Here is an 8357-nt window from a genome sequence, read left to right as displayed (position 1 = left end):
AGTATGTCACCATTAACCCTTTGAGGGTCGACAGGCCCTCTCCGAAACTCGTTCTCAGGGTCGGCCAAATTTAAAAAAAAAAAAAAATTATTTTCTCTTATGAAAAGATAGAGAATCTTTTCCCGATCATAACGACACCAAAAGTTTGAAATTTGATAGAAAACTTACGGAATTATGCTCTCGCAAAGTTAGCGGTCTCGGCGATGTTTACGGATCGGCGATTTTGCCCACTTTGAGCCCCATTTTCGGCCAATTTCACTGTACTAGTCGACAAAAAACATGAATATTTCGCTAGAACTCCATTTTTTCTATCGAATGGGTGCAAGAAACCACCCATTTATAAATTCAACTATCCAGTACAGTGGTCAGAATTTAGCAATTTTGCCAATTTCACACAAATTTCAAAAGATGCCAATTTCGGAATAGGGTCCAGAATAAACAAGAAAGACATTCCTGGCACTAAAATGACATTTCCTCTAGTCATTAGTCACGTCTCAAGGCCCCTCTTATATTCTTTTGCTTTCCACTTTGAATTTTTATTCTCACAAAAAATATAAGATTTACTGTTATGCAGACTACTGCATTAGTGTAAAAAATGGTATAAATAATATTGGTGCACTTGTGAAAGAATATTAGACTCACCAGTTGACGTGTATTGCACGCTTGGCACGATTTGTTTACTTTTGAAGTTTGGTAAAAATCGAACATTTCTGCTACTTTGAGCTCAATTTCAAGGCACCTTTCATTGTAAAACCAGTCAAAATCATCTCAATTTCAGTAATATGTCTTCCATTCTATAAAATGAGACCAGGAAAACTAGAATACAACAATAAATACCATACGAAAATACACTGCAAAGTCGCTGATTTATTAAAAAAAAATGGAAAAAGTTTTTTTTTTCTCATTATGCACCGTGTGCTGCAGGATTTTTTTTAGACTGTGCACACTGACCACATAGACCCATTCTTTCATATGAAGGCCTACCAGCTTTCTCCCACTAGATTTGAGGTCGCTAGAATTTATGAGTACTAGTACGTCAAAAACCCCTACGCGTAAGACGTACTAGTACGACGAAAACCCTCAAAGGGTTAAAGACACAGCATCAACAACACGGCCACTTGATACTGGAGTTCCGCAGGGAAGCGTCCTTGGTCCCCTGCTCTTCCTCATATACATCAATGATCTACCAAAAGTATCTCAACACCTGAACCCCATTCTCTTTGCTGATGACACGACTTATGATATCTCTCACCCTAATCTTGCCACCCTCAACACCATTGTTAATGAGGAGCTGATCAAAATATCGACTTGGATGACAGCCAATAAACTTACGCTTAACTCTGACAAAACCTACTACATTATGTTTGGTAGCAGAGCAGAAGATGCGCAAATTAACATTAAGATCGACAACACTCTAATTGCCAGGCATAATGAGGGCAAATTCCTAGGCCTATACCTTGACAACAACCTGAACTTCAGCACCCATATCCAACACATAACCAAAAAAGTATCCAAAATGGTTGGGATCCTCTCCAAGATACGATACTACGTGCCGCAAACTGCCCTTCTCACACTATACCATTCACTTATATATCCATACCTCACCTATGCTATCTGTGCTTGGGGTTCAACTGCAGCAACACACCTAAAGCCAATAATAACCCAACAAAAAGCCGCAGTAAGAATAATCACTAAATCCCATCTCTGGCAACACACCCCCCCACTCTTCATAGATCTAAACTTACTCCCTGTTCGGTACACCCACACTTACTACTGTGCAATCTACATCTACAGGGCCTTAAATTCCAATATTAACGTTGACCTAAAACGCTTTCTTGATAGTTGTGACAGAACCCACAGGCACAACACCAGACACAAACATCTCTATGACATTCCTCGTGTCTGACTAAACCTTTACAAAAATTCAATGTATGTCAAAGGCCCTAAGATCTGGAACACCCTACCTGAAAATTCTAAAACTGCAGACACATTCATCACCTTCAAAACTACCATCAGAAAACATCTCATCTCCCTGATACACCCTGTCAACTAATTACACGAATACCACCTGGTGGTTCACACTTACACTCACTCACCCATTTGACCATAAACAGAAATATCAATCTCAATCTCAAAATAATGAATCTTAACTAGTCATAAGTTGGCCTGTGATACTCCAATACTGAAACTATGTATAGTGCCAAAACAAAAGCATTCACATTGCTAAACTCACAAACTAGTATTTAGTCACTTAGCCATAATACCCACTTACCTCATAATTTTGTAATATTTTAAACTTAAGATTTAATCTAAGTCTGCCTGAAATGCCTAGCCATGCTAGGTGTTCTAGTGGTACACTCTGTAATTATTATTTTACTACATGTAAACCACACAATAACCAAATTCTGTAAACTCAGCATTGTAATCCTTATAGAGAATAAACTTTGAATTTGAGATATAAGACCATGAAGTTGGCTCTGGATGCTTACCTGATGGCAACATCCAGTCCTGCCGCTTGCAGAAGTGTTGATGATTCACCTTTTTTCTCGTTTTTATTTTAATTTATACAATTTTTATGTTCTGATAATTAGAATTTATAATAGTTGTTGTGATTTCATAGCCAATCTTTGTTCTGACACTAATATTATGTACTGAAATAGTAGTCAAATTGTAAAAACCACACTGACAGGTGAACATTTTCACCAGCCCTGGTCATTTACTGTTGTCTAGAAATATATATAAAGTATTTATAGGTCCCAGGAATGTTTTAGACACGCTGGAGTATGAAACTCCTTGAATGGTGTTATGACAAGGGTCAGATAAGTGACATTTGATGAATGTGCCCTGCTGGAGGGAACCTTGTCTTTATGTTTTTACTTTTGCACACAAACATGTCTTTGTATGTCTGTCAGTCTATCTGTCTTCCTGACTGTCTGCCTGTCTATCTGTCTGTCTATCTGCACATCTATCTGTCTTTCTATCTGTACATCTACCAGTCTGTCTATCTGTACATCTATCTGTCTGTCTATCTGTCTGCCTAGCTCTGTTTATCTGTCTGTCTAGTTCAGCTTATCTGTCTTTCTGTCTTCTGTGTGTGCCTGGAGTATAATATGAACTCCTTGAATAATAGTGTTATGACAGGTGTCAGATAGCAAGTGGCATTTGATGAATGTGCACTGCTGGAGGGGGAACCTTGCCTATACATGTTTTTACTCTTGCACACAAACATGTCTCTGTATGTCTGTCTGTCTGTCTGTCTGTTGGTCTGTCTGTCTATCTGTACATCTATCTGTTTGTCTATCTGTATATCTATCTATCTGTACATCTTTCTGTCTATTTATCTATTTGTCTGCTTATCTGTCTAGTTCTGCTTATCTGTCTTTCTGTCTGCTTGTGTGTATCTGTCTTTCCATCTGCTTCACTCTCTCAGGGAGTGGCTAGTAAACCTGTTGGTTTGTGGTGTATGTGCTGCTCCCTGACTGCTGAGCAAGTGACACTGCTATTATTTGCGTCATGTTTATTTATGTCTTATATCTACAAACACTGTATAGCACTTGGCCTGGAATTTTTGGGTTATCCTAGGTAATTTACATTATGTATAATTGTATTTATGAATACATGTGAGAGACAGAGATATAGACAGAGATACAAATAGACAGTGATATAGACATAGACAGAGATATAGATAAAGACAGAAAGACAGAGATAAAGACAGACAGAGATGTAGACAGATAGAGATATAGACAGACAGATATAGAGAGATACAGGCAGAGGTGGCCAAAGCCAGCCAGCTAGCCAGCTGAATACATAAGAACATAAGAAAGAAGGAGCACTGCAGCAGGCTTACTGGCCCATGCAAAGCAGGTCCATGTCACCCCCCCAGCTTAGACCAATGACCCACCTAGTCAGGTCACATCCACTAAAAGAAGGAGCACAACATCTGACCCAGTAGCACAAGCTAGTCAGGTCCAACTCACACCCACCCACACCCACTCATGCATATATCTAACCTATTTTTACTTTCCTCTTAAAATGTGAGAGTTAATATGACATGACATCAGTGAATCACTGATGTTTGCCATGCTATTTGCTCTAGCTGGCGCTCAGTTGAACTGGTGCTCCCACAAGTACTAAGTGGTCCCTGATTTTTTTCATACTGCGCACACTGAGTGCACAGACCCATTCTTTCATGTCTAGGCGACTCAGGCCTATCGCACCAAATTTGAAGGAATGAAAAATAAAGCATTGATCTACGTTTGGAGCCCACCACATGTGAACATATATCTACGTGTGGACAGTTTAGCCCTCTGAGGGTCGGTCACGGACAAAAACGTCATTGCAGCCAGGGTCAGTCACGTACTTGTACGCCTAAATTCTAGTGCCTTCAAATCTTGTGTAAGAAAGCTGGCAGGCCTACATATGAAAGAATGGGTCTGTGTGGTCAGTGTGTGCAGTATAAAAAAATCCTGAAGCACGCTGTGCATAATGAGAAAAAAACTTTGATTGCGTTTTTGGTTTACAACAGTGACTTTCTAGTGAATTTTCATATGGCATTTATGGTTGTATTCTCGTTTCCTTGGTCTCATTTGATAGAGTGGAAGATATATTACAGAATTAGAGATGATTTTGATTGGTTTCACGATGACAAGTACCTTGAAATTGAGCTCAAAGTAGCAAAAATGATCGATTTTTGCCGATATTCAAGAGTAAACAAATCAAGTCACGCATCCAATACACATCAACTGGTGAGTCTAATATTCTTTCATAAGTGCGCTGATATCATTTATACCATTTTTACAATGATGCAGTAGTATACATAACAGAAAACTTTCTATTTTCTGTGAGAATAAAAATTCAAAATGGAAAGCAAAAGTAATGTAAGAGGGGCCTAGAGATGTGAATAATGAACAGATAAAATGTTATTTTAATGCCATGAATGTCTGTCTTGTTTATTCTGAACCCTATTTTGAAATTGGCATCTTTTGAAATTTGTGTGAAATTGCCCATATTTGCCAATTTCTGATCACTTTATTGGGTAGTTGAAATCGGTAGATGGGCGGATTCTTGTACTCAATCGATAGAACTAATGGAATTCTAGGGAAATAGCTAGATTTTAGTCAACTGCAACATTGGAATTGACCGAAAATAGGGCCCAAAGTGAGCGAAATCGCCAACTTTGAGACCGCTAACTTCGCAAGAGCATAATTCCATAAGTTTTTCATCAAATTTCATACTTCTGGTGTCATTTTGATCAGAAAAAGATTCTCTATCAATTCATAAGAAAAAATAATTTATTTCTTTTCAAAAAAATTTCGACCCTGAGAACGAGTTTGGGAGAGGGCCTCTCGACCCTCAAAAGGTTAAGGGTTAAATTTGTAAGCCGAGGTTCCACTGTAAGTATTAGGTTAAGTCTGCCCAAAATGCCTTGGCATGATAGTGGCTCTCTTTGCTCCAATCATACTATGATATGTAAACACACATTGTAACCTTAGCAAAGAAATATTTTATTTTATTTTATTTTTTTATTTTATTTATCATGTGATGAGTGGTGGTGGCCATTCCTGCTCCCTCTGTGACTATATCTTCCCATGCTCTTATTATAAGAGAAAGTGGAGTGTTTGTAAGGCTACCTGAACTAGATCACTAGCATAACGATGGCATCGCATAGCGATTTTTCCGCATAACGATTACTTTTATCGCAAAATTTTTGCCGCGCATACCGATTAAAAACCCGCATACCGATTTTCGTCCGAGACGCGTCCAATGTGCCCTCAGCCAGCCTCACATGTGCCGCTCCGTCCCATTGTTTACCAGCCAGCCTCCGCGGTAACATCCAAGCATACACTCGGAATATTTCGTATTATTACAGTATTTTCGGTGCTGTTTCTGGAAAATAAGTGACCATGGGCCCCAAGAAAGCTTCTAGTGCCAACCCTGTGGTAAAAAGGGTGAGAATTAGTATGGAAATTAAGAAAGATTTTGAAGGGTTTGGGGCTAACCCTGAGAAGCCTATGCCAGTTGTGGAATCCATTGTGCCTACTTCAAAGATTAAGGAAATGTGTGCAGAGTGGGTTGAACTGCAAACCTTTATAGATGAAAATCACCCTGACACAGCTGTTGCAAGCCGTGCTTGTGACTATTTTTTCATAAGGAAAACACTGAAACAATGTATTTATAAATAAGAAATACTATTATATAAAAACATAATAAAACATAATAGAGAATGTAAAGAAATAAACTGGTTTTATAAAGTGTACATACATATTTACCTTGGAGAAGAGATCCTGGCAGAGGTTGAGGGTGGAAAAGATAGGCAGAGCAGCGTATGCTGTCAGTGGCCCTATAAACAGCAACAACAACATTGGAGGAGTTTGTGTCATTTTGTCCTTTTTCTATCGTTTAATTGCTTAACTTACTTGCTATACTCTTAGCCCTTAAAGTGTGCAAACGTTCACTTGCGTAGCACTCTGAATATTTTGGAAAAACAAATTTTTTTTTTTTGTTTAAAATTAAGAGTGCATTTTCCCCGGCATCCCCGAATTTTGTCATACTGCTCACACTGAGTGCACAGACCCATTCTCTCATGTCTAGGCAACTCAGGCCCATCGTGCCAAGGTTGAAAGCATGTAAAATAAAATGTAAATCTACGTTCGGAGAGCTACGCACGTGAAAGTAGATCTACGTTTGGACAGTTTAAGGGTTAATGCTACACTTTATCACTGAACTTAATTGCTACAATTTGTTTTTATTTTTTTCACTTCACTTTTCACTGATTTTTGGCTTTTTCTCCAAGCTTTCCTCACTTTCATCTGCAGGGCCTCCTTTTCATCTGCAGGCTTGTTTCATCTTCCCTTTTAGAATGTTTCGGAAATGAGTTAGGCAAGGAGGAAATACCGTCACAGTATCTCCTGCAAAGTGTTTCCCTGTCAACCATCTTTTCATGGACAAAGGTCCGCAGCTTAGAAGTTATTGTAACACCCTTCACTGGCACTATAGCCTTTATCGACTCCTGCTTTAGTATCATACATATGGTAGTAGTACTACACTCATACTGCCCCACACACCTTACTTGTGTTTATCTATGATTGCATGCTTTAATTCCATGGACATCATCCTCTTTTTCTTCTCAGCACTTTCCTTACTTTCTTAGGACTCATGGTTAGAAAAAAGAAATTTGGCAAAATAACTGCACAAAATTCAAGCAAAACACAAGAGAAATGCTTCCACGGTGAGGTAAACACGTGCACTGATGAGAGATGTTGTGGCGTTCGCTGCACCAACTAGTGGCGGCATTCTGAAGCTCGCTCGTTATTATTATTATTATAATGGGGAAGCGCTAAACCCGTAGGATTATACAGTGCCTATGAGGGGGAGGGGATGAAAGGTATTCAGACTTAATTTAGGGAACTGGAACACAGATCCAATTCCCTAGATTGAGAGCCCCTCGCCAGCATCAAGGAACCTCCCTTGAGGGAAAAGCTCGCTCATCACTTGGATTTTGGCTCATAGCTCAGAGCAAAAAATCGACTGAGCGACGGCTTGTATCTTGAAAAGCTCGTATGTTGAGGCACTCTTAAGTCAAGGTTCCACTGTACGTATTAGTGTTTTGGCCATTTTTTTCATTTTTTCTTTTCAAAACATACATATATGATTAGTATATATATTTTAAGACCATATTTACTGGATAATGTTCAATAACAAATTATTTCTTACCTGAACCAAATTTTTACTGACAAATTATTCATTCTTGGTACTTTTTTTTTATTTTCTCGTATATTATATACATTGTACACACACTGTAACCTAACCCAACAATGAAGTAAACTGTTTTTACAATGCCTTGTGTGGTAGGGGAATTTTTGGTTGGTGTGCACACCTACAATGTAAGCTTACTTTATCCAGCATAGGCCTCACATTCCTATTCACAGCCACTTTGAGGGTGCTAGGATTTAAACTTTGATCTATGTGTGTGGCAGTATTCACATACCCAATGATAAGCATGTGTGTGGTAGTTTAAGGGTTAATTACTTTTTTATGGAAAATATCACTTCTGTGCAGATACATTCTCCTTTTATTCCTCTTGCTAGCTATTAAATAATAAATATTCAAGTCATACCACTGATAACTGCAAGCAAGCTACCTAATATACTGCATATGCAATGCCACATTTATGGCAATCATTCATTTTCAGTTTGGCAAGTTAAAGAAAACATTTGCTCTAGGAGCTTGACAGCTCCTGGAGCATAATGCTGTACAATAAAATGTCACATTAGTTGCACATGTCCTTTTACTTAATGCGGTCAGTAATTTTGCCTTCATTACTAAATTTTTTCTTCATTGCCAGCTGCCTTCCACTG

General features: G+C 38.6%; 1 protein-coding gene across 1 annotated transcript in view; it reads right to left on the bottom strand.

The window, feature by feature from the left end:
- thoc6 (THO complex 6) overlaps positions 1 to 8357 on the bottom strand; it is an 87863-nt gene that overhangs the window by 27226 nt on the left and 52280 nt on the right. The window lies entirely within an intron of this gene.

Source organism: Cherax quadricarinatus, chromosome 1 (genome assembly GCF_038502225.1).
Source record: "Cherax quadricarinatus isolate ZL_2023a chromosome 1, ASM3850222v1, whole genome shotgun sequence".
In the NCBI taxonomy this organism is placed as follows: domain Eukaryota; kingdom Metazoa; phylum Arthropoda; class Malacostraca; order Decapoda; family Parastacidae; genus Cherax; species Cherax quadricarinatus.
Note: the sequence above shows the minus strand (reverse complement) of the source record. Positions and strands in the feature narration are given on the sequence as shown.